The sequence below is a fragment of the Stegodyphus dumicola genome, chromosome 4 (genome assembly GCF_044657685.1).
Source record: "Stegodyphus dumicola isolate Sdum_Otavi_A_Nest chromosome 4, ASM4465768v1".
Lineage (NCBI taxonomy): Eukaryota > Metazoa > Arthropoda > Arachnida > Araneae > Eresidae > Stegodyphus > Stegodyphus dumicola.
In genome coordinates this window covers 247,826,150-247,854,135 of record NC_140771.1, presented here as the reverse complement: position 1 = coordinate 247,854,135, position 27,986 = coordinate 247,826,150, and the positions used below count along the sequence as shown (strand labels likewise).

At 36.8% G+C, this 27,986-nt stretch overlaps 1 protein-coding gene and 1 long non-coding RNA gene across 7 annotated transcripts in view; one reads left to right on the top strand and one right to left on the bottom strand.

The window, feature by feature from the left end:
• Window positions 1-27,986, bottom strand: part of LOC118181881 (uncharacterized) — a 537,207-nt gene that overhangs the window by 239,092 nt on the left and 270,129 nt on the right. The gene's annotated exons all lie outside the window — the stretch shown is intronic.
• LOC146997853 (uncharacterized) overlaps window positions 1-27,986 on the top strand; it is a 90,510-nt gene that overhangs the window by 9,955 nt on the left and 52,569 nt on the right. The window lies entirely within an intron of this gene.

Below are 27,986 nucleotides of genomic sequence, written 5' to 3'. Positions count from 1 at the left end.
AATATAGTATTTTCACATATTAAAGTCAATTCCTACTAATTGATTTCCGTTATCGGAACTAAAGATAGGCTGTTTTTAAAAAATCTCTACATATAATAAAAGAAAGGGTCTGCGTGTGTGTGTCTTTCGTTCGCGCTGCGCGTAAGCTAATAGACCCACGGCTACGAAATTTGGTACATAGATGCATCTAGACAAGAGCCAGTGCACCTCGAAGCAATTGTTTCGAAATTCGAATTCGAATTTTTTTTTTATTTTATGTTTTGTGACGAAATCAAATCGCGTCATTTTGAGACATAACGGGCTATAGGAAAGCGAGATTTTACTCTACACACTCCATTTTCACATCGCCATGAAATGTAGGCTATTTTCCGAACTTAAAATAAATTTCGTGTTTCAATAAATCGATTCAATACGAATTTATTTAACAAACGGAGCTTAACACCTTTTCAACGGGATTTTTTCTAAAAAAGTTTATTTTTAAAAATGTACAGTTTATTTTTCTTTGATTTTTGGACACGTTAAACTTTCATCCTTGCGACTGCTTTTACAAAAAGAATTTTGGAAAAATGATAATATTTTGTATTTTTAAAATATTTTTTAAGTGAAGCTTCCGAGTACACTTCTCCCATCTTTAAAAATGTGATTTTGGCAACAATTTTCCTGTCTTATTGTTGTTGATAGATTTTTGATGAAATCGCATCATTTTGAATAGTTTCATTCTTTTAGAAATATGGGTTTGGCAACAATTTTTCATCGTATTTCTTATGTCACTGTTTTTAAGAGATTGGCATATTTCATTGTCATTTTTTTATATATATAATACATTTTTATTGATTTTTTTTATCTGCAGAGTAAAATTCTGCGGGGAATTTTATGTTTTTTGAGTTTCTTTCATGTTATTTTTTGCTTATTTCACTATTTGTAAGATATTGAAAAGTTTTGCACGATTTTTTTTCTTCAACGGAAAGTTGGTTAATTTTTTTATTAGGATAATTAATATTTGTATTAAGGGATATAGCTTATTTCATTGTAATTTTTTTTCTCTTGAAAATATAAGATAAAATATCATTAATTGTACTTTGCTTTTCAGAATTTTTTGTTTTTTGTATTCTTTTATGTTATTTATTGCTCATTTCACTGTCTTTAAGATACTGAAATGTTTTGAGTGATTTTTTTAGAAAACAAAGTTCTTAACATCCTTTATATAATTTGAGTTCTTAAGATTTTGCAAAGGGAAGTTGGTTAATTCATTTATTAGGATAATTAATATTTGTATTACGGGATATTGCTTATTTCATTGCAATTTTGTTATACGTAATAACTTTTTTTTTATGAAGTTGTTCTGCAGAGTAAAATTCTAAGCAGTTTTTAAATTTAACGTTTGGTGTTCCCTTCAGACATTTTTCGGGTACATTTAAAAGCAAGACGAAGGCTGGCAGCGAAGCTGCTAGTATATTATAAGACTTACAAATAATGACCTTTATTAGGAATTTTCACGCGCTGTAAAAATTAATTTTATAACAACTTTTAAATAATAGTACACGGCTGTGTTAAATGGGATTGTAATATTTAACAAAAATAAGTGGCAACAGTAAGACAGCGTTCTAAAGTATTTTAAAGTGTACGGAATTAAAGAATTGTAGTTTTATAGAGTTGGATGAAACGGATGTCATGTCCCAATGTGCAGCGAAAATTCTTCCCGTATTTCTATGTTAACGTGATAATAATATATGTTTAAGATATAGCCGTTTAAAATGTCCCTTGCTTATTAAAATAAATAAATAGCTCTGTAGATTATGCAGTAATATATCTAGGACGAAACCTCTTCGCAGCAGGTCAAGCAGAGGTCGCCTCGAGTCGTGCGAAATCATTAGATGGAATATTAATAGAAGAACTGGACTGCTCGAAACTCACTGGAAAGGTTCCTTGAAATAATGAAGCATTACAAGAGATGGACAGAATGAGAAATTATAGACCACATCAGCTTCCTAAATTAGAAACGAAAAAATGTTAATAAAAAGTAACTAAAATGAAATTTTTCTTTGTTGACCTAAGTAGAAATTGACAGCAATATCGCAAAATAATTTTAAAAAGAACCTATATTTAGAATTTCCGATACACAGTGGAGATAAAACGTACAGTGCTAGATTTGAAATCGTTGAGTTTGTTAATAAAAAATTCGCTAAAGTTTCACAAAATGTGAAATTGATAATAAAACAAATTCCAATTCCAAATTTGGGCTTCCAGATGCTATATCCGGTTGGAGGACCACGTTATTCAAAATTGAATGGCTCTAGGCACCGTCGTTTTATCACAAAGAAAGAAACATACATACATCTATGCAGATTCTTCATTATTTAATTTCTTTAAATATAACACAGGGCTCTAATATTCGGTGGCAACAATTTAAAAGTCAAACAACGCTTGTCGAGAATCGACGCAAAATGCCAAAACGAAATTAATATACCTTCTGGGCTTACGCCCTTTGGGCCAATAAAATTTGAAAGCTTTCAGATTTCATATTACGCCCAAAGGGGCATGTTTTTAATGTTTTGTGTGTCACCTATATTTATTCAATATCATGTTCTTCGCACTTAAACCTTGAAATTCATTTTTTAAGAGCAATATCTCAAAATAATTTAAAAACAGCATAACTTTAGAATTTCCGATACACAGTCTCACGCGCTGGAGATAAAAATGTTTTCTTCCGCACAGTGTTGCCATGACTCGCTTTGAAATCTTTGTGTTTATTAACCCAAATTCGCTAAAAGTTTACAAATTATGAAACAGATAATAAAATAAATTCCAAATTTGGGCCTCCACATGACCACATTCGAATGGAGGACTACGGTATTCAGAACTGGATATCTCTAGGTACCGTTGTTTTTTTACAATGCGAGAAAGATATTTAAATTCACGCAGATTCTTCATTATTTAATTTCTTTAAATATAACACATCGCGATAATATTTGGTGGCAACAATTCGAAAAGTGAAACGAACATTTAAAGTTTTCGACGCAAAATGCCAAAACGAAATTAATAGCCTTTCCGGGCTAAAAAATAAATAAAAAAATATATCAATGGAAAGATCAAAACTGCATTCGTTTTCCATGATTCCTAAACTCTCATTTTTTATCCACGATGCACACGTGGATAACGCATTTCCTAATTTAATCACTACCTACCATGTGTAACTTACCCAATTCTCATTCAGGTGCATATGCCTCGTCAGAAGATTGGATATCAGTGCTTTATGTACACAAGCTTCAGGTGGTGGTTGTAGATGACTGAATACAAACGCCAGATGGCACGATATTTCTTGTCTTGTTCATTTCTTTTCAAACAAATCACGAAAAAACTGAGCTCAATGGGGCTGGGGGGGGGGAAGAAAAGATCAGGCACGTGCTGCAAGGGTTATTCACCTGCCAAAGAGCACTTTTATCTGGGGCCAATTAAGTCAAAGAAATAAATTTAGGTTACGATGAGTGAGTGCATTCGGCTTTGTATCGGTTCAGAGTCGTTCTTTTTCTCGAAATATCTCAACATGCATGTGCTGAATTCCATGATACTTTCCATGATGATGGAGTGAGCTGAAACACAGTCATTCAGACATTCGAGATAAAGCGGATTTACTCCGAAACTCCCTCCCCCAACGAAGGTCGACTAGTGTGCTGGCAGAGATCTGTACGCTGGAAGCTTCGGCACCGGAGCTATAAAATACACGGACCAGGTTCCTGCTATCCGACGGGGCAGTCTATACTGTCCTGGAAGGTAGGTGGCTTCAGCCCTCCGAGTAGGGACGTGACGATCAGTCTTTCTTCGACTGTTCTTTCCGCGCCCTGCCTGATGAATAGAGCAGTACCAGCGCAGGACTCCTGTTTAACAATCAGACGCACAACTAGGTGAGTCTTGCAGTACGTCCTTCGATGAGATGTGCAACAAGTACGTCCGTAACTAGTTACTCCGATAGAACTGAAAATTTATGCAACAATTACGAAACTTCCTACCAAACGACGTGAGCAAATAGTGCCACAAAAATCGATTTCCGAATTTTCACTCAATATAAATTAAATATTTGAAATATTTACAAAAAATGTTTAAAAAAAAAAAAAAACTGAAAGTTTTCAGATTTTACATGACGCCCAAAAGAGGGTTTTTTTTTTTTTTTTTTTTTTTTTTTTTTTTTAAAGTCTAAAGGGATTTGAATCCCGAAGGACTATTAGTTTCGTTTTGGCATTTTGCGTCGGACGGATAAATGTCGGTTCACTTTTCAAACTGTTGCCACAAAATGTTAGAGTCCTGCATTATATTTGAAGAAATTAAATAATGAAAAATCTGCATAAATGATTGTCTATTTCTCGCATTGTGATAAAACAATGGTACATAGAGCCATCGAATTTTGAATGACGAAATCCTACTGCGAATATGGGCATCTGAAATCCCAAATTTGGAATTTGTTTTATTATAGATTTTATATTTTGTAAAACTTTAACGAATTTTTGATTTACAAACTCAATGCTTTAAAAGCGAGAAATGGCAACGTTATATAGAAAAAAAAAAAAAACTTTTATCTCCAGCTCGCGAGACTGTGTATATCGGAAATTCTAAAGATATGCTTAATTTAACATTATTTTGCGATATTGCTCTTGAACTGAATTTTATGGTTTAAGTGCAAAGAACATGATATTTAATAAATAAAGGTAACACTCAAAACGTTAAAAAAACGCCCCTTTGGACGTAATTTAAAATCTGAAAAATTTCAGTTTTTTTTTTTTTTTTTTTTTTTTTTTTTTTTTTTTTAACGTTTCATGCGTTACCTTGTCAGGACTTGTGTTTCTCTTCATTTGCTTTGGAAACATGGTGTGTCCTGAATCGGAACAGGGAGCTTACTCAAGCTATGTTCAACAATGTGTGGAGTAGACAACACAAGCAGGAAGGTATACGAAACCCTTTATTTTCAATACTTTACAGGTACTCCCGAATTAAAGGATACAGAGACCAAACACTTGTGGTCTGAACGTAAGAATATAAAACTACTAACTAAAACTCTAACTAAAAAGCTAACTTTGAATTAGTATACGAATGCCTAGCACTAAGACTGGCCTTTATTTAAAAAAGATACGTATGTAGTACGCCGAGCTGCTTAAACTACAATACGTTTTCAAATATCAAAAGGGCTAAACCTCTGGCCTTAAAGGCAACCAGTAACCGAGAGAAAACTCGTAGAACTGCAGTGGCAAGCGGCTCGCTTCCTAAATCTCCTTCTCTCCTCTTGGCAAAAAGCCACAACTTAAATACTTGGGCGTTAGCGAGACAATTTGCATAAACAAGTTAAAGCATTTCATTCTGGCCGGAAGTAGAAAATAAGAAGTGATAGTACAGTTTTAAAATAAAATAAACGTTAGTAAAACTTAAGATCCTTACAACATTTATTACCGTGGCCTGTTATGACCATGAGGTCAACTTGTTTGGTTAGGTGAGTCCGGTTGCGTCGACTACTGATACCCCAAGGGCCGAGACTGCCCAGGTACAAATCCTAGAGAGTTCTGTGGGTCGACCCCCCTCCTCCGGGGGGGATAGGAAAAGGCTTCAATTTTTTCAAAACAAATGTCTACGCGCCATGATTTGTCATATCCAGCATTTAACATAGACATTTGCGAGTTGAAGCAATATAAGATATTTCTCCCGCTTTCTTAGCATACCTTCGTGGTGTAGTGGTCAGCACGCTCGGCGCGCATTCGAGAGGTTCGTGGTTCGAGTCCCGGCGAAAGCATTGCTCCTTTTTCATGTATCCTGCTTCGAAATAACCTAATAGCGCTACAGTAATACCATTTCTTCTTCTAGTTACAGCGCATAGTTAGTTTCGACAGAGTTAAGAGTTCTGATTTCATGATATTCTGGACTATGACGAGTTCGCAGAACAAGACAGGCAAACGCTCTCAAATCATTCTCCACGATCCGTCATGGTAAATTTTGCTAACCGCCATTCCAGAGTGACCATTTTCCATTTCCAATTTAGTAGACCGTCTATTGAGCTGAATCTCTGTCATAAAATAAACGTCTTAGCGCACAAATTAAAAAGCAAGAAGAAGCAACTCTGCTACTGCATGCCGAAAATTAGTGATAGCGAATTTTCCATTGTTCCACCATAAATAAACTCTTCACCACCTCGACAGGACCTGTTTAATATGCAATCCAGTTAACCCGCCCACCAGTTGATCTTGTGCATTAGTTACGGTCTATGTTGCTTTCCAGTCAGTTTTGCAGATTTCTTTGTTCCTGATGAAGAGGGACCTGTGTACTGCGCCCTGGAAATTAATTGACATATTGACTAAAGATCTACGCCAGACTCAGGATTTGTTAATTTTAACCCTCTGGGCGGCCAGGGTGTTCGCCAAGAAAGCACAAATTTCCCAAAATTACTATGAGAACAAATTATGTTTTTGATTTTGATGCAAAACCTCTCCTGGTATTTCATACTTGAATTTGTTTTCTTTTGATACATTGCCTTAATTTCGTTGATATATTTTAATATGCACGTATATATACGTTGTTACAGATATCACAATAAATATTCTAGGCAGTACATGGCCTTGCCGCTTAGAGGGTTTTAAGTTCCCTTTTGTAGCTATTCACTTTTCTGCCCTGAAAGTATTTACTTTCGAAACAATAATTCTTGCAATTTCCCAATGCATCTTCACATATTATCATACATATTATGAGGTATCTTAGAATAAAAACAAATACAGGTCAACACACTAGCAAATAATGTGTTAAACGTTATTTGAAAGAAAAATTCGACACTAAGAGTAGTTCTGATCACTTTCTTCGAAGAGATGAGTGAGTGAGTGAGTGAGTGAGTGATTATGGCGCAAAACCAGAGATGATTATGACGCGCCAAACAAAAGATGAGATGATTACAATTGATGACATTAAAATTCAATAAATAAGAACAAGTAGATAAATGTACCAAATCCAGAGGATGAAGTCATATAAACACAAGTTAAAAGCACATATTAAAATTCAAGAGACAGTCTTCAAAACAAATTACATTTGGTAATAAAAGCCAATATCTTTTAAATAATAAAATAAATTAGAATTGACCTCTCTTCCGATTAAACGGTCGAGAGGTAAAATATTTCTGGCGAAGACTATTAAAACATGGACACTCAATTAAAATATGACGAACAGATAAACAAACATTACAGTTAAAACAAACAGGCTCATTTTCAGCTTTTAAAAGGTAGTTATGTGTCACTCTAGTGTGACCAATTCTGAGGCGAGTCAAAAGAACTTCCTCCTTACGATTTTTGGTTAATTCCCAGTGCTCAATTCTAGGCTTTACATGTCTTAATTTATTTTGAAGCTGAACATCCCAAAGTTGTTGCCATTTTTTTCGGATCTTTTGTTTCACAACACAACAAATGTCTGCAAAAGGGATGAGACGACTGGACAGTTCAACAGCACATTTTGCTGTGATATCTGCCAGCTCATTCCCCTTTATTCCCACATGCCCGGGAACCCAGAAGTACAGGATATCATACCCACGATTCATTAAGTTTATATGTATTTTGAGAATATCCACTATTACTGGATTTTGAGTATTAGGAAAAGCTTCTATTGATTTAAGAGCACTATACGAATCTGTATAAATTATAAACTTTTTGTAGCAGAGCCTTGAGATGTATAAAAGACTATAATATATCGCAGTTAATTCGGATGTTAAGACAGAGAAAGCATTGTGCAAGCGTCTGCCCTCCATGTGGTCTTTAATTACATATGCCATCCCCACATGATCTTTTGACTTGGACCCATCTGTATAAACTGGAAGATAACTGCTATATTTGTTCCTGTGCTCAGCGAAGAGTTGTCTGTAAATAATCTCGTTAGTGCTTGCCTTCACATGATACTTAAAAACATCAAGAAGCTGAATCCGTGCATTTTCCCAAGGTGGAATTTCAAAATTCTGTACTGCTTGGGGGTGCATATCAGAGAGGGAAAGTTCCTCAATGACAGGGCGAGCTCTTAAAAGAAATGTAGGAACACAAGATGGACGTGTTTCAAATAACGCGTTACTCACATCATCAAGTAAGCACAGCTTATTTGGATGTTCAGGTTGGGATAGTATATTAAAATATTGCAAAAGGGACAATTGTTCACGCCTCAGATAAAGTGATGGTTCATTACAGTCAACATACAGGCTCTGGACAGGAGAAGTCCTGAAGGCTCCTGAACATATCCTCAAACCTTGATGGTGAACAGGATCCAGTTTTAACAAAACAGATGACCGAGCGGATCCATAAACAACTGAGCCATAGTCCAGTCTAGAGCGGATAAGCGCTCTGTAAATGCGAAGCATGGAGCAACGCTCTGCACCCCAGGAGGTGTTCGCCAACACTTTTAAAATATTTAGTGTTTTGAGACACTTCTTTCTCAGGTTTAAAACATGAGAAAGGAAAGTCAATTTCTGGTCGAACGTTACTCCTAAAAATTTTACTTCGGGCGCAACTGGAATAATTGTACCATTTAGATATAACTCAGGTTCAGGATGGAGACCTCGCTTCCTACAAAAGTGCACGCACACAGTTTTCTGTTTAGAAAAAGTAAATCCCTGTTTGTCTGATCATTCTTGGATCTTATTCAGAGCCATCTGCAATTGCCTCTCTATGTATCTCATGTCTGCTCCTCGACAGCTAATCTGTAAATCATCTACATATAGTGATCCTAAGATGGTGGGAGGAAGTTCTTTTAATACAGAATTTATTTTTAAACTGAACAGCGTTACACTAAGCACACAGCCTTGAGGCACACCCTCTTCCTGTTGAAAAACATCCGAAAAAACAGAGCCAATCCTTACTTGAAAAGTTCTAGCGTTCAAGAAATTCTGTATGAAAATTGGTAGGTTGCCGCGCAAGCCACTCTCGTGAAGATCCCGGAGTATACCGTATCTCCATGCCTTATCATAAGCTTTCTCAATGTCGAAGAATATTGAGACAAGGTGACTTCTTCTGACAAAGGCTTTTCGAATAGATGTCTCTAATAGAAGCATATTGTCTACGGTCGTTCTCCCCTTTCGAAAACCGCTCTGATAAGGCGATATAATATTATTCTTTTCCAAGAAGTAGACTAGGCGGCTGTTTACCATCTTTTCAAACAGTTTGCAAACACAACTGGTAAGGGCAATTGGCCGATAGTCCGAGGGATTCCTCGGGTCTTTCCCTGGCTTCGCAATAGGAATGACAACAGCTCTCCTCCATGCACTGGGAAATGTAGGCTCCTTCCACACTCTATTGTAAAGTGTGAGAAGGGCACTCAGTGACTTATAGGACAGATGCTTTAGCATTTCATAATACACGCCATCCAGATCCGGACAAGACCTATGTGTCTGCAACAAAGCTCTCTTTAATTCAACCATAGTAAAGTCTCTATTGTACGGCTCAAAGTTGGAAGAGTTGAAAGCGATGGGATTTTTCTCAGAGCGTTGCTTGATAGAAAGAAATACAGGTGAGTAATTTCGGCTGGAAGAAACGGCAGCAAATGTCTCACCAATTGTATTTGCAATTTCTTCTATGGAGCTAATCACTCGGCCATCTTTTTCCAGAAAGGAAAGTGAGTGGTCTTTATACATTCCGCATGCTTTTCGAACTCTTTCCCAAACCCGCTTACTAGGCGTAGAGGATGTTATTGAGGACACATATGAAATCCAGGAATCCCTCTGGCTCTGCCTTCTTACTTTCCGTGCATTTGCTTTGGCTCTTTTAAAAACTATAAGGTTTCGCAGAGTAGGATATCTACGAAAAATACCCCATGCTTTTTTCTGTTTTTTCAGTGCTTCATGACAGTCGCGATTCCACCATGGTTTTGAATATTTTAGTAGTTTTCCTGATGTTCTAGGAATGGAGAGCATAGCTGCCTGAATAATAGTATTAGTAACAGCTTCAACAGCGTCATCGATATGCGCATCTTCTACCATTTCATCTGTGAGCTCTGCAATGGAAGAGAAGAGTTCCCAGTCTGCTCTGTCCAGTATGAATCGAGGGGATCTCGACATGGGGTTTGCTCCTCTTCGTGCAAGAGACACAAAAAATAGGATAATGATCGCTGTTGTACAGGTCATTTCCGACACTAAAAGTGCAAAATGGCAACAGAGATGGTGAACAGATGGCAAGATCGAGAGCGTGGAATGTCCTTGAAGGCTCATGGAAGTATGTATCTTGCCCATTATTTAGGAGACAAAGGCTGTGATCTTCGATCATCTGCTCAATTTGTCTTCCTCGGCAATTTGTATCTTTGCTACCCCAGAGTGGACTATGGCCGTTAAAATCTCCTATTATAATAAAAGGCTCAGGCAGCTGCTATATTATATTATTTAAATCTTGCTGATAAATGTGCTCATTTGGAGGCAAATACAAAGAAACAAATGAAACAACAATATCAAAATTTATTTGAGTAGCGACAACTTGGAGGGATGTCGTCAAAGGAAGTACATTTGAGGGATAATCCAGTGAGGAGAGGAGACCTACTCCTCCACTGGCACGCTCACCTGCAAGGTTATCCTTCCTGACGAAAGAAAACCTCCGAAGTTTTGCATGGTGTTCTGGTTTCAGATTTGTTTCCTGTATTGCTAAGCACACAGGATGGTACGCATTTATTATAGATTTGATGTCAAGCAAATTTCGGTGGAAACCGCGACAGTTCCATGACACGAGGGTGGCCATTATGAATGGTTTTTGTTTTTCCTGTGCTGTTCTTTTGTTTTTCGTGGAAGTAGATGCCTGGGAAATTCCAGACCCTCTTCCACTTCCATAAAGTCTGAATCCGCAGATTCAGAAATCATGTCATCAAGAGAGCTATTGCTGCGACTTCTATTTTTATTTGATATTTTTTGTGTGGCAGTTTTCGGCTTACTTTGAATAATTGTTTCTTTCTTTTGTACTATATGAGTTGCATTTTCTTTTTTCTTGATGGATGTAGACGGTTGGGTTTTATTTGGTAGGGTCTGTGTGCCTATTGATGTTTGGGTGGCAACTGTACGATATGATTTAACAGCACTGGCGTATGATGAATTTGGTCGAAGCTGTGTGCTCTGGACTAGTCTTCTGGCTTCGGCGTAAGAGATGTTCCTAGTAACTTTTGTAGTCTGGATTTCTTTTTCCGATTTCCATTTTGGGCACAAGCGAGAAAATGCTGGGTGGTCACCCTTGCAATTTATACACAAAGGCGCAGCGGTACAATTATCAGAATCGTGGCCAATCTGTGAGCATCGGGCGCATGTGAGGCTGCCACGACAAGACGTCTTAGAATGGCCGAAACGCTGGCATTGGAAACATCGCATAGGGTTTGGAATATAAGGTTTTACAGGAATATTTAGATATCCGGCCTTAATATTCTTAGGCAGATCAGGCGTGTTGAAGGTAAGGATCACGTGTTTCGTGTCTATCAACTTACCTTCTTTACGCATCTTGATCCGCCTTACACCGCAGACATTTTGTTCGGATAACTCAGAAGCGATCTCTTCTTCAGAAACATACAGAAGGTCGAATTCTGAGATTACACCACGACAATAGTTCAGTGACTTATGGGGTGTTACAGTGACATTCGCTTGCCCAAGTTTAGTAATCTGAAGTAAAGAAGCAGACTGGGTGGCTGAGTTTGTATCAATAAGCAAGTCTCCGGAGCGGAGACGCTTTATGTTTCTCGGCTCACCAATACAAGACTGGATGTATTTATTTATTACGAAAGGAGACATCTTATGCATTTCGCCAGAAGGACTAGAGATGACTAGGAAACGGGGACTATTGTGATGATTTTTTTTATTTGCATCTGTCCGTAATTTTTTTGCAGAATTTTCAGAACTAGGTTGAGTGACAGGTTGAGTGACTGGTTTAGTAGTAGACGTTTCAGAGCTAGGTTGAATGATTGGTTTATTAGTAGATGGTTCAGAGCTAGGTTGAGTGACTGGTTTAGCAGTATACGTTTCAGAACTAGGTTGAGTGACTGGTTTAGCTGTAGACGTTTCAGAACTAGTTTGAATGACTGGAGTTACCTCGAAATCTTTAATTAAGTAGATATGAGAAGAAGCCATAGTGAAAGAATAAAGATTCGGGTCCGACGGCCCCGCCCACCACGGAGCCCAACAAGGGAACACAGATTCCTGTGTTAGGGCTAGCCGGACCTATACGCAAACTGAAGCTCCACAGTCGGCTTTCCCGAAAGCAGGTACTCCCGAGAGCTTGACCCCAAGCCACTGACACAAGGACTAGTGACCAGCCGATTGACACCCGTGAGGACGACTAAGGTGCCTCCCGTTTAGCTGAAGCAGAGGCCAAAGTAGTGTGTTGGGGACAGTACCTCGCCCCTCAACTACCAGGACCCTCCTTTCCAGCGACACGGGTCTCCACGCACGGCAAACACGTGGGCAGTTTTCTCGCCACTCGAAGACTAGAGACAAGGTCTGTTCCAGTCTCTCGTGACGAGCCCCAAACTCCGTAGAGAGAAACCACAAGGGGGAAGGGAAGGGGAAAAAGTTCCAGCCAAGAGGAGAGGAGACGGGAAAGAGGAAAGATCACTGGGGCTCCAGGATCGTGACACCCGTCTCACCAAGAAGATGATCCCCTGAAGGGCTAGGGTACCTCGGGATTGCCACACCCGTACTCACAAAAGTGAGCCCCTGAGGGCTCTTCGAAGAGATGATAAATGATGCCAAACAGCAGCAAACGAGCTAAATACGGCGACGATTCCTAAAAAACCCCCTCCCCTCTCATCCCACATAGCAATGAACTTTACTAAGGGGGGGGGGACCTCTTCTGAGCAGAGAAATCCGAAAATCTAAGATTCAAAAGATGCTGCTGAAGAAGATGTCTGCTCGAGATACGCACTTTCTACGACAGCAAGCCAAGGATTGAATAAAAGCTTCATTTTATTAATTCCTTGGCTTGCGATGTACCACAGAAAACTTGCTACATAAAAATAATATCTTTCGGATCAGGTTTAAAAAAATTAAAATATCATCTAACGAAAACAAACTTTGTGACGTAAATAATAACGAAAAATTATTTTTTGCTAATGAATGTTCGAAACGACATTTAACGCTCCATTATTTTCCGAAGCTTTTTAACAACCAGGTACTGAGGTTCGCCAGCGGCCGAGCGGTTCGGTCCGGGAATCGAATCTCGGCAAAACGGCTGGTTGCACGGGAGTTTCCGTGGTATGTGGTATTCCCCACGTGTTACGTGTAGTGATAAGCAACTTCGGTACATTCTTGTACCCGGTACGAGAGTAACGGGTACAGACAAGTACCCGGTACAAAATACCCGTTACTCAAGTAACCGTTACTTTGAAAAGTACCGAAAACCGATTTCAAGTACCGAGTACCCAAGTAACGATTTGGAGTACCGGAGTAACGGTTTGCTGTACCGTAGTACCCTAGTAACGGTTTGCTGTACCGGAGTACCCTAGTAACGATTTGGAGTACCGAAATGCGCAGCTAACGATTTTGCGCACTGAAGGAACTCTGCCACGTCACCACGTGTTTGATTTTATCTGTACGGAGTAAGATTTTGAATATCATAAAACATGTCAACTACGGAAGTGTCTGAGGAGCAGACCATTCATGGACACAAGAAGCGCATATCACCATTTCGCAAATACAACCAGATACTACTGTTCTCGTACCAAAATCGGAGTGAGCTGAACCCTCATCGATCCTCCAGTAACGAATACCGAAATACCGAGAAGAGACGCATATTTTCGTTACAAAGTAACGAATACCGAAAAGCACCCGTTTCGGTACAGGAGTAACGAATACCGAAAAGTACCCGTTTCGGTGCAGAAGTAACGAATACCAAAAAGTACCCGTTTCGGTACAGAAGTAACGAATACCGAAAAGTACCGATTTCGGTACTGAAGTAACGGATACTTGGATGTACCGATTTTCAGTACCCGTTACAACTAAGTACCCGTTACAAAATACCCGGTTCGGTAGTACCGACTAATCACTAGTTACGTGAAAAGGAACCAGTTTCCCTTGCGGCGAACCACACAGATGTGACACAATCGTGTGTGCGGTCTCCGCAAGTCACCGTTTTCAAGCTTTTACGGCGTGTCACAGGTCATCGTCTGACATCGCAGACGCAATAAATAGTTCCAGTTGCCAGCGCAAAAGACATAACTTCACGACCAGAGTAGAGAGATTTTAGCTTTCTGCAGTCTGTCTGTGGTCAAAGCCTTTCGATTTTAGAAGGGCACACGAACCAATGATCTTGTTTTTCCTGATATCGTTCCAGATGTAACGAACCAGATGATGAAAAGTACTACTGAAAAATTAAGAAGGCGTGGCTAATTCGGTCTGCAGATTTTTCTATCCGAACAACATGCTAGAATGCTCCAAAACTCTCAACTAGACAAACTCACGTTAGCAGGTTCCTCCCGTCATGAAAACTATACCTCACTACATAACATTTCTATGCTATCCATGGAATATATATTCCAATCAATGGCAATGATTACATGCATTTAATTTATTTCTTTTTACAATTGAAATTTCGTTATTCATAATTTAATTCAAGTCCTCGTTAAACATTTTTAACAACTTACATTCAAGTTACTTTAAAACAATTTTCGAAATTGAACTTACTAACTATGGATTCACTCTTCTAAGATAATTCTACTAAAATTAATCTTACAAGATAATATAATTAATATTTCTTTAGTAAATAAATTATTATTAACTTACTTTGCAGCAATTGCGCAAGTAGCAGAATAATTCGATTTCGCACTAATTGAATTTAAGATCATACAACATATATATATATATATATATATAAATTCGAATAAATGTTTTTCTAAAACCGTCCTGCGCTATAGTTGCAGAATTGAAATAGAATAAACTTAAAGCATCTAAATTTATTATTAAATTGGAATAAAAGTAAGGCAATTCCTCTATAATATAACAATTGAAACCGTGTACAAGAGATTTAACACAAGAGGGTCAAAACCTAATCCAATTAAAGAAAGAATTCATAGTAGAACAATCTCTAAAAAATAAAAACGCGAAAGAGAAAATAGACCAATTAAAAAAAATCTGAAAGGTTTCAGATTTTAAATTGCGTCCAAAGGGGCGTTTTTTTTAACATTTTGTCTGTTACCTTTATTTATTAAATATCACGTTCTTCGCGCTTAAACCATAAAATTCAATTCAACAGTGGATATCGCAAAATAGTTTTCAACTGAGCTTATCTTTCGAATTTCCGATACACGGTCTCACGCGCTGGAGATAAAAATGTTTTTTTTTTTTTTTTTCTGTACAGCGTTGCCATGGCACGCTTTGAAATCCTTGAGTTTGTTAATCAAAAATTTACTAAGACTTACAAAATATGAACTCGATAATAAAACAAAATAAAAATTTTAAATTTGGGCTTCCACCTACCCATATTCGCAGTAGGATGACGTCATTCAAAATTCGATGACTTTAGGTAGCGTTGTTTGATCACAATGCGAGAAATATACACATTTAGGCAGATTCTTCATTATTTAATTTCTTCAAATATAATGCAGGACTCTAACATTGGGTGGCAACAGTTTGAAAAATGAAACGGACATTTATAGTGAACCAACGCAAAATCGCAAAACGAAAACAATTGTCTTTCAGGGACAAAGCCCCTTTGGACTAATTATACAAATAAAAATTAATCTCCAATTTAGAACTCATCAGGGAAATATGAAATAAAGTTTCAAAAAAGTCGATTAACATGTTTCATTCTCTCTCAATGTATATATGTAAAGAGTTTCTCGTAATTGTAATAAATATGTGTGTGTGTGATTATGGCAAAGCCTCGAGGGCTATCTGCCTAAGATGAGGGATGCCTTTGTGGAGGACTTTCTAAGGGAAACTGGCCCGTATACACGTTACACATGGGAAAAACCACGAAAACGCCCATGCAGCCAGCCCGTTCGCGGGATTCGAACCTCGGACCGAACTACCAGTGTTTAGCGACTTTACCGCTCGGCCGCTGGTGGGCCCCTGTAATAAATATGCTTTGAGTTCACAAATGCAGTAAGCATCACACAACCTTACAAATGTACTCATGATTATTATGGAGTCAGAAGCCGCCGGTAACCACACCCTTAGCAAGTCCTCCACGAAGGTATTCCTTCCCTTAGGCAGATAGCCGTTCGGGTGCTTTGCCGTAATCAAATAAACCAAACCAACTAATTAGGTATTGACTGAGCTGGTAATACTTCTGTTACGTCACCACTTTTAAAGAGATGATGAAATATTTAATTAGCATTATTATTTAGTTTCAAAAGCAATTTTTTTTTTCCAACGCAATAGAGTAATTTGGAAACGAAAAATACCGAAGTAAGTTTATTGCATTTTCCGATATAAGGGGAGCTTCTTTTTCATTTCATCAAATACTAGTAATAATTTTAAACCGTCGGTTGCAGTTATTTCACCTTTTACACAAACTTATAAGGTATTTCTCCTACTTCCCTAGCGTGCCTTCGTGGTGTAACGGTAGCACGCTGGGCCGGTATTCCAAAGATCCGTGGTTCGATTCCCTGCGAAGGCGGTTGCATATTTTTCATCTTTCCTGCTTCCAATTAACCTAATGACTCTACAAGTGGCGCCCGAACTAAAAGGGTTGTGGATGATGATTCTCCGCACCCAGGATTTGGCGACTAAATCCGCTAAGACCCTAGTCGCCCTTTAAAAAGGGGAGTATATAAGGTATTTCTCCCACTTCCCTAGCGTGCCTTCGTGGTGTAACGGTAGTTCAACTTAAGTTCATATCATATCCGGAATTAAGTTTTATTCTAGTTTTATTTAGTTAAGGCATTCATGGCTAGATTTACTCGTTATTACATTACGATGCATTATAAGAACTTTTATTACATGATTAGATTAAATTCATAAAGATCTAGAATTCTATACGAGAAACAAACAATTGTATACAAAATAAACCTTATCATCCTCAAGGGTGGTGGTGGGACAAACAAATAAACAAAATACTCCCAAAGCCGCCTTTTTTTTAACGTATTGTGTGTTATCTTTATTTCTTAAATAACACGTTCTTCGCACTTAAAACATACAACTCAGTTCGACAGCAATATCACAAAATAATTTAAAATGAGCATATCTTTAGTATTTCCGATACACAGTCTCGCACGCTGGATATAATTTTTTTTTTCCTCGTATAGTGGAAACAGTTACTGGCGAACAAACACACAGAATTTTTTCTTTACATCTCTTCTCTTCTGTACATATAATAAAAGAAAGAGTCTGTCTGTGTGTGTGTTTGTCTTTCGGTTCGCGTTGCGCGTAAGCTGATAGACCCACGACTACGAAATTTGGTACATAGGTGCATCTAGACAAGAGCGAGTGCACCTCGAAGCGATTTTTTCGAAATTCGAATTAGAATTTTTTTAATTTTATGTTTTGTTACGAAATCGCGTCATTTTGAAACATAATGAGTTATAGGAAAGCGAGATTTTACTCTACACACTCCATTTTCACATCGGCATGAAACGTAGGCACTTAGCTATTTTACGAACTTAAAATAAATTTCGTGTTTCAATAAATCGATTCAATACGAATTTATTTAACAAAGGGAGCTTAACACCTTTTTAACGGGATTTTTTCTAAAATAATTTATTTTTAAAAATATACAGTTTATTTTTCTTTGATTTTTGGACACGTTAAACTTTCATCCTTGCGACTGCTTGTACAAAAAGAATTTTGGAAAAATGATAATATTTTGTATTTTTAAAATATTTTTTAAATGAAGCTTCCGAGTACACTTCTCACATCTTTAAAAATGTGATTTTGGCAAAAATTTTCCTGTCTTATTGTGGTTGATAGATTTTTGATGAAATCGCATCATTTTGAATAGTTTCATTCTTTTAGAAATAGGGGTTTGGCAACAATTTTTCATCGTATTTCTTATGTCACTGTTTTTAAGAGATTGGCGTATTTCATTGTCATTTATATATATATATATATATAAGTGTATTATATATATATAATACACTTTTATTGATTTTTTTTTATAAAGTTGTTCTGGAGAGTAAAATTCTGCGCGGAATTTTGTTTTTTGAGTTGCTTTCATGTTATTTTTTGCTTATTTCACTGTTTGTAAGATATTGAAAAGTTTTGCATGATTTTTTTTCTTCAACGAAAAGTTGGTTAATTTTTTATTAGGATAATTAGTATTTGTATTAAGGGGTATAGCTTATTTCATTGTTATCTTTTTCTCTTGAAAATATAAGATAAAATATCATTAATTATATTTTGCTTTTCAGAATTTTTTTGTTTTGGTTAATTTATTTATTAGGATAATTAATATTTGTATTAAGGGATATTGCTTTTTTCATTGTAATTTTATTATACGTAATTTATTTATTTATTTATTTTATTTATTTTATTTATTTATTTATTTATTTATTTTTTTTTTTTTTTTTTTTGTGAAGTTGTTCTGCAGAGTAAAATTCTACGCAGTTTTTAAATTTAACGTTTGGTGTTCCCTTCAGCCATTTTTCCGGTACATTTAAAAGCCAGACGAAGGGTGGCAGCAAAGCTGCTAGTAGATTATAAAAAACTTCAATAAAAATATTTATTGAAAAATTACAAAATACAGTTATATAAACAAAATTACAAGATCGATTTGGAGGGATGAGTCACTGAAATATCTGTTCTTGTTCTCAATCAATCTCGCCAGCAAAGAAAACGATTGGTCAAGTCAGTTTTTTTTTTTTTTTCTTTTTTTTTTTCAAAAAACGAATTTTGCAGCGTGTGCGGTTAACGCGAACCTTAAGCAAAACCGTTGAAAGATTTAGTACTCTACCGCTCGAATTTTCCAAAGAAAAACTGCATTTTACAAGGTCATTCTGATTGGACCTTTATTTTTTGTACATGATACCGATAGTTCCCAATACTCAGCAATCTTCTCTTTCTTTTTGATATTGGAGTTTCACTATCACTATCGCTGTTGGGCAATAAAGATCGCATCAACCAGAACATTCGTTGTGTTGGTTAATAAATATGTCAATAACATGAAATTGACGTAAACGAGATAAGAATGTGTTGATTACCGAAAGAAATAACATCAATGTTCACTGTGAAAGTAAACAATCATAGCTGTTGCCACCAGATAGATCAACAATTTCACTAACTTCGTGACCCGTTTCTCTCCTTCTTATCAAACCGAAAACGAACATTACAAAAAAGAACATTTATAAACATATATAAATCATAAAAAAATAGGAACAAAAACAACAAAGCTGGAAAGTTTCAGATTTTACAGTCGCCCAAAAGGGTTTGTTAAGGTTTTTTACACTCTCTCTGACCTCCCAGTGTACCAAACTGCTTTTACACTCAGTTTTTATTTTTATTTTTTTTAATTTTTAATTTTTATTTATTTATTTTTATTTTTAAAATTTATTATTATTATTATTATTATATATTTGTAATAATAAAATTTCATAGTCAAGAATACACTTAAATTTCTAACTGTATGTTGTTCTTTTCATTTTTAATGTGGATTCGTTGCCGATCTAGAGAAACTTAGCTTCGCAACAACAAAGATAACGCATTAATTTATTATTGCCAATTAAATCATGCTTAATTCTTTCTGGGATTTTTTCGAGGAAATAAGTGTTTCAGATTTACTTCGTAATTTTTAATATAGATATTTTGAGTTTTTATGTATTTTTGCCTTCTCGCGAAGTGAGAACTGAATTAATTGAATGAGAAATACTCAATTGTCTGTGAAAAACTGTTTCTTTTTCGTTTTGCTTGCTTAATTTCTTTTATACATCGTTCTAGCTTTATTATAGTATTTGAATAGAACATGTGGCAACGATTAGATAATTCTATTCTTTAAATGATATAAATTTTGTGCATTATGAGTTATAATATGAACGAAATATATACGTTAACTGTTATATAATTACTGGATTATATAACAGTTAACTTAGTTTCCGTTATATAATTATTATATAAGTTAACTGTTATATAATTATTAATACTGTTAAGTGAATCTAGCGCCAGAGTGGCGCCAGAATGTCGCTATGTTAAACAAATATTAGAGTGAATTTTAAAGAATGCATTTATTCTATTGTGATTTATGCGCTGTCGGCGAAGTAGATTTAATTCAATCCAATAAGTTTAAATGAAATGAAAGAAAAAATGCGTATAATTTAATATTCCTATACAAGGAAGTCATGTGGTGTACACATCAGATTTTTTTACTTTCTTGTACAAAGTAAAAAAAGCATTAAAAATCCCGAAAAATTTTGGGTATCATATTTCAACGAAAATATCCGTTTTGACCGCTCTCTAATAGATTTCTACGACGCTTTTGTGTGGTATCTGTACGAACAGACAGACTAAAAACCTCAAATGGATTTAATATGAATTTAAACGAGACGCACTTAAACCATAAAATTCAACTCAACGCCAATATCGCAAAATAATTTTAAAATGAGCCTATCTTTAGAATTTCTGATACACAGTATCGCGCGCTAGAGATAATTTTTTTCCCCTGTACAGTGCTGCCATCGCTCGGTTTGAAATCGTTGAACTGGTTAATTAAAAATTCGTTAAAGGTTTACAAAATATGAAATCGATAATAAAACAAATTCCAAATTCCAGTTGCCCATTTTCGGGTGGAAAAGTACGTTATTTCTAAATGGATGGTTACCGTTGTTTTATCACAATGCGAGAACATACAGGGGTTGGACAAAAATATGGAAACACCTTTAAAAAAACATGTTTCTTTGCTTAATATGGTGTAGGAAACCCGTTGGCATCCAAAACAGCTTGCAGTCTTCTCGAAATGGATAAATACAGTTCCTGTATGTTTGCCAAGGGAATATTATACCATTCTTCCTGCAAAACGGTGGCAAGTTCAGATAACATGTTGGCGGTGGATAACGAGAACGCATTTTCCGTTCCAATGTAGACCACAAAGGTTCGATAATATTCAGGTCTGGTGACTGTGGTGGCCAGGGGAGATGGGACAACTCATCCTCGTGCTCAGAAAACCAGTCCTGTACAATGTGAGCTGCGTGAACAGGGCTTTGTCGTCTTGGAAGACACCATCACCATCGGGGAACAAAGTTTGTACCATGGGATGAACTTGATCGGACAAAATGTTCACATAAGTCTTGGCAGTCACGTGCCCTGACACAGTTATCATGGGGCTAGCAGAGAACCACGATATGGCTGCCCAAACCATAACAGAACCCCCGCCATGTTTCACTCTTGGCAACAAGCAGTCTGTATTATAGGCTTGAGATGCCGTTTTCCAGACGTAAACTCGGCCAGAAGTGGGAAACAATGTGAAAGAAGACTCGTCAGACCATATTACTCGCTTCCACTGCTCTATAGTCCAGGCTTTATGACTTAAACACCACCTTTTCCTGTTACGGGCATTAGCATCACCGATGAGTGGCTTCTCGATTGCAGCACGGCCAGCAATTCCCTGTTTATGAAGCTCCCTTCTAATTGTTTTGGTACTCACAGGGTTCGGTAACACAACATTCATTTCAGCAGTAACTTTTGCAGCTGTGGTCTTCTTATTTTTCGTCACAATTGCCCTTAATGATCGTCTGTTACGATCACTCCGGACACACTTTCGTCCGCGCTGTGATTTAGCAGATGATGTTTTTCCGCTTTTCAAATATGCGGAATAAATCTTCGATACAGTACCTCTCGAAACACTGAACACCTCGGCTACCTTGCTTACGGAAGCACCTACCATACGTGCTCCAACAATTCGCCCACGTTCGAAGTCTGTTAACTCTGACATAATGCAATGACAACCTCACATAACAGTACTCCGACAACAACTGAACTGTTTAGCACATTTACGAAGTTGTATAGGTGGCGTTAGTAGTCAAAAAAAGCCAGCGCTACCTACATATTTCATTAAATACAATCTTTCTTTTCAAACATGCATTTCACAAGGTGTTTCCATATTTTTGTCCATCCACTGTACATACGAAGAGTGACACACACACACAAAAGAAAAAGCAGTTGATACTAAATTTATCGCAATTTGATTATATTTATTTACTTAGGTTATTTAAGTTATTTAACAATAGTTCTGCTGATTAAAAATGGAAGTATGCATACTAACATCATTTTCCAAGATACGCATGGCGCAACCATTCGGTGTGGATTACCAATTGGAACTCGTAGTGCAGTATCTCAGATTGCAATCACAAGCACGTTCGTCCTCTGCTCGGTTCGCGTGGTTGAGATGACCCGGCACACGTTTAACCTCTTTCCACTATTTTCGTTCTTATTTCGTTATTATTTATCATATTTTTTTTTACAACTTACACGAGATTTTTCTGATAAATGGCTAATTTTTTCCGTTCTTCTCTGCAGTTTACTTTTTTTTTTTTTTGATGAAGAAAATCCCTTCTTATCAATAAACCGCGTTTCTGAGATAAAACTAATAAATTAGATTTACATAGATAAACAGGCGTGTATAAATTGCAAAATCTTTAGGAGGCGTAACGAAGAAAGTATATATTTTGCAGAAGAAATGTGGGTTTGACAGATACAGTTAATCTTGATATATGCGAAACCCAAGGCCGTAATGGTGGAACATACATATGCATTATAAAAAATCTGATGTGTACACCACATGACTTCCTTGTACGGAATATTAAATTATACGCATTTTTTCTTGCATTTTATTTAAACTTATTAGATTGAATTAAACCTACTTCGCCGACAGCGCATAAACCACAATAGAATAAATGAATTCTTTAAAATTCACTTTGTTTACCATAGCGACACTGGCACTAAGTTTACTTAACATTATTATATTTCATTCATATTATAACTCAGAATGCACAAAATGTATATCATTTAAAGAATTATCTAATCGTTGCCACATGTTCTATTCAAATACTATAATAAAGCTTATGTATAAAAGAAATTAAGAAAAAAAAAAAAAAAAAAAAAACTGAAATATTTCAGATTTTAAATTACGTCCAAAGGGGCGTTTTTTAATATTTTGTGTGTTACCTTTCTTTATTAAATATCATGTTCCTCGCACTTAAACCATAAGATCCAGTGCAACAGCAATATCGCAAAATAGTTTTAAAACGAGCCTATCTTTAGAATTTCCGATACAGAGACTCACGCGCTGGAGATAAAAATGTTTTTTCTGCACAACGTTGCCATTGCTCGCTTTGAAATCCTTGAGTTTGTTAATCAAAAATTCGTCAAAGTTTTAAAAAATAGGAAATCGATCATAAAACAAATTTCAAATTTGGTCTTCCACATGCTCATATTCGTTGGAGGATTACGTTATTCAAAATTCGATGACTCTATGTACCGTTGTTTTATCACAATACGAGAAATATACATACATTTATGCAGATTTTTCATTATTTAATTTCTTCAAATATAATGCAGGACTCTAACATTTTGTGGCAACAGTTTGAAAAGTGAACCGACATTTATCCGTCCGACGCAAAATGCCAAAACGAAACTAATAGTCCTTCGGGATTCAAATCCCTTTGGACTTTAAAAAAAAAAAAAAAACAGTTTTTCACAGACGATTGAGTATTTCTCATTTAATTAATTCAGTTCTCACTTCGCGAGAAGGCAAAAATACATAAAAACTCAAAATATCTCTATTAAAAACTACGAAGTAAATCTCAAACGCTTATTTCCTCGAAAAAATTCCAGAAAGAATTAAGCATGATTTAATTGGCAATAATAAATGAAGGCGTTATCTTTGTTGTTGCGAAGCTAAGTTTCTCTAGATTGGCATCAAATCCACTAGTCTCCTGTTTCAAATGTAAACATAAATGGCCGCCATTAAAAACAGGCTTAGCGGCAATTAAACAACTATAAAATTGCTGATAATTCTAAAAATATTGCACACAGATTTAGCAAAGGCATAAAATCCTTAACCGGAAGATAAAAACAACATAATTCAATCATTTTTAAAGCAAAAAATGTACAATTTACAAACATATATTTTCCCATGTGTAACGTGTATACGAGCCAGTTTCCCTTAAAAAGTCCTCCACGAAGGCATCCCTCCCTTAAGGCAGATAGCCCTCGAGTGCTTTGCCGTAATCTAATAACCCAATACAAACATATATGAGTAAAGAAACTGAGATCACTGAGCCGGGTAATAGAGTAGATATATATAGAAATATATTTATATACGTTTGGTGCGGCCGATTGCAACCAAAATACGAGGTGCACATCTACATGTTATAGCAGTCCTATATACAAAATTTCAACGTTCTGAGGCTACTCGTTTTTGAGTTATGCGAGATACGTACGTACGTACATACGTTCGTACAGACGCCACGAAAAATTCTCTTCAGAATTCATTTTAAAGCAGTTTTATAATTTTTTTGGAGAAAAAGAGTATTTTATTCTGTCCTTACGTACAGATATCACGCAAAAACATCGTTAAATTGCATTCGATATCGGTCATTATATTTTCGTTGGATATTTCGTCATGGATATTTTCGTTGAAATATGCTGCCTGAAACTATTCGCGATTACAATACTTCCTTTTTACTTCGTACAAGGAAGTAAAAAATAGTAGTGAATGTTTAATTAAAAGAAAATTATAATAATAAAAACGTTTGCAATTAATCAGACTCAAAATATCCCTCTCTTTGTGTAAGACACATTCATTCAATTGTGTTGCCAATTTCAGAAGAAGCTCTGGAAAAGTGAGCGTTTTAGTGGCGGATATATCTATAAGGTGTTTTCTCTCTCCTTTCTGCATGCCTTCGTGGCGTAACGGTAGCACACTCGGTGCGTATTCGAGAGGTCGCAGGTTGGAGTCCTGGTGAGGGCATGGCTCATTCTTCGTTATTTAATTTCTTTAAGTATAATACAGGGCGATAATATTTGGTGGTAACAATTTGAAAAGTGAACCGCCACAAAATGCCAAGACGAAATTAATAGCCCTTCTGGGGTGTTAATACGCAATAAAATATAATAAACTATTACAGGAAACCTTTTAACCGTGTTATATTTGAGCAGTAAATGACTATAGAGATTTTCATTGTGCGCAATACGAAACTATTCGATATAACCGATTTAACGTTTTCCTTGCAACAAATTCATTTCTAACTAGTGGTTTTCTGCACATCCCTCTGCACGAATTTGATAAACACGCTTAAAATAACAATACTAAATTTGCAAAGCTACCAATTACCACGAGGCACCACCGACTGCGCGATCCGCGGCTATTGTAAGAACTTGCTTTCGAATGCCAAATCTTAGGCACCGATCTGAGGTGTGGTGACACCTGCAGTTCATCATGACGGTGGTGGTTTCTTCCCCCCCCCCACAGCTCTCCTAATTCCCAACGCTTTGGGAACAAGAATAACATCCGTCACAGTACAGTCCCAAACGATTTCTCAGGCTCTTTAATCAAATGTAAAGGTAACAAACCATTAACGTGAAACAGATACTACATGGCTTCATAAAGCGTTTAATTTAGTGCTGAGTATTCCAAGCAATGTTGTAATCTGGAGGATATTTTAGCTAAAGAATTCCAATGAAGTCGAGTGTACGGTAATGACCCACATACCGCGGAATTCGGTAACACTAAAAGAAAAACAACAGATCTAATTCAAGGCCTACGACATCTAAAGTCGAACAACTGCAATTCATAACGCAATAAATGTATATTGTTACGGATTTTCTATTTATTAAGTTCCTACTTTTAATCGAATTGTATCATTTCCCCGTCCAATGCTGCGCGCGACTAATTTGACCAGAAAGTTACGCCGGAAAAATGAAAAATACAAGAGCGCGCGCGTTTAATAAATAAGCATCTCGTAACTGCTTTCGCTTTGCAGAAAAATCGAGAAAGTACGAGAATGTGCTCGTGCATAATTAAAAAGCTTATAAAAGCTGGAGAAAAACATCTCAATTCAGTTGTTTACTTATTGCTGTTAATGAATGTAGCGAATTCGCGGTGAAATCGGATTAGCTTTCTCTGTTTCGAATTAAGAAGTTCTGTTGAAAGTTCTAGTAGTTTAAAATATAAGTACTGTGAGATATTGCAATATTGTACGCATATCTGAGGAAATTTTAAGCATTTTGTTTTATTTGTTCTGATAAAAATAAATTTTGTTCTCTTTTCATCGAACTTGTGTATTCAATTCATTACGAAACCGTACGTGCGCAATAACGCTAAAATAACGTTTTCATCAATGTAATAAAATTCTAAACTACAGATTTTACAGAAAGAACAAATATACCTCTAGTCCAGCAATCCTCAACTGGTGGTACGCAAAGAAAAAAACTATTTTTAACTATTAAATTCAAAAATCTCCTTAAGAAAAAGAACAATTGATAGAAATTTCCTGGCATCGAACTCTAACTGAAGATTTCAAAAATAACACACTTGTTGACCTTTGGCTGAACCCCCCCCCCCGAAAAAAAATTTAAAGTAATTTCGAAGAAAGCTATTAAATTTTTATCATCCTTTTTCCACCTACTTTTGTGAATAAGGATTTTCTTCCATGTTATACACTGACTACCAATAAGTATTTGGACAGCTGTGATAGAAAAGACAAAATAACTTTATTCTGAATCAATAGTTGATACAGCCTCCACGAGAGGTAATTACAGCGTGGACCCTCCGGGGTATACTTTCCACGAGTCTTTGTATGACAGCTAGTGGTATTTTCTCCCAACGACTTGGAGAAGACATAGAAGTTCCTTCACCGATTTTGCACGGGTAGTGCACCCCTGAATTCGGCGATGCAACTCGTCCCAGAGGTTCTCGATAGGGTTCAGGTCTGGACTCTGGGCAGGCCAGTCCATTCGATGAACTCCATTGGCACCATACCAAGCCTTGGTTAACGTCGAAACATGTCAACTGGCATTGTCGTCCAGAAAGTAACAGGGGTCCAACCCGTAAAACTGCCACAACGTAGGAAGCACATTGCCATCCAAAATAGTGCAGTAGGCATCGGAGTTGAGCTTACCATGAATGGGTACCAAGGGTCCCAGTCCATACCAGGATAAACACCCCCAGACCATAATTCCACCTCCGCCGAACTTGACTGTTGGCACAATGCATTTTGGCAGGAGACGTTCTCCAGGTAGACGCCAGACCCAGACCCTGCCATCCGAACGGTAAAGGGTGAACCTTGATTCGTCACTCCAAAGAACTCGTTTCCACTGATCTACAGTCCAATTTCGATGTGCTTTGCACCACATTAACCGAACAGCGCGGTTGGACTTTGTGATCAAAGGCTTTTGGGCAGCAGCACGACCATGAAAACCAAGCAGATGTGCTTCCTTACGGATGGTATTCATTGAAACAATACTCCCGGATGCCTGTTGAAACTCCTCGCGGATGAGGGCCATCGGTTGGGTGCGGTTCTTCGGAATTTCTCTGGACAGCACTCGTCGGTCTCTATCTCCCAGTTTCGTTGGTCTGCCGACTCGGGGCACATTCCGACAATCACCGCTCACCTTCCACTTCTTAATCACATAGGCCACTGTCGATTTTGGGTACTTCTGATCGCTAGATACGTCCCTTAAAAATCGGCCACATTTGTGATACCCGATAATTATACCTTTCTCGAAATCAGAGAGCTCCGAACTGCGAGGCATCTTGCATGCGACTAAAGCCGATGCTGTTTCCTACACGATATATACCGACGGAGTCCGTGACGTACCTTAGGACCGCAGATATCGTCATTTGCATAGGTGTCCAAACACTTATTGGTAGTCAGTGTAATTGAAAAATAAATTCAGAATAAAATTAAAAGTGGATCCTAATTTACGGTTAAAAGTAAGTGAAATAAGACCAGCCATAAAGAAACGATCTTTCTTTTACAGGCCTAGATTTCACACTAAATTTAAGAATTAAAGTATTCTAACTTAAATTTTGATAATTAAAATGGTAACCAGTTTTTAATCTAATATTTTTATGTGTGCATATTTAATACAAATAGCCAACAGGTTG